The following is a 367-nucleotide window of genomic DNA, read 5'->3' on the forward strand; positions in this document are numbered from 1 at the left end:
TTGTGTTTAATGTTCACATACTACGATCATATTTTCATAAACTAGCGTTCAACCCGTTCTATGCACGGGCAAAACCAACTCATTCTAGCGTTGTGCCCGTTCGAACCTACTTTTATTAATTGTCATGTGCATCGAACGGGCACAACGCTAGAATGAGTTGGTTTTGTCCGTGCATAGAACGGGTTGAATGCTAGTTTATAGAGAGGAGAGGAAGTGTGAGGAAGAAGGACGAGAGTTTAAAATTTGAAATCATTTAAAATTGAGAATGGGAGGAGAATTTCTACTAAACACTGGACACCAAGTCTCAACCCTTAAAGAAAAGGAGGATCATGTGTAAATTTGGTGTTTCAAATCCACAGGTTAGAGC

The sequence above is a fragment of the Rhododendron vialii genome, chromosome 11a (genome assembly GCF_030253575.1).
Source record: "Rhododendron vialii isolate Sample 1 chromosome 11a, ASM3025357v1".
Lineage (NCBI taxonomy): Eukaryota > Viridiplantae > Streptophyta > Magnoliopsida > Ericales > Ericaceae > Rhododendron > Rhododendron vialii.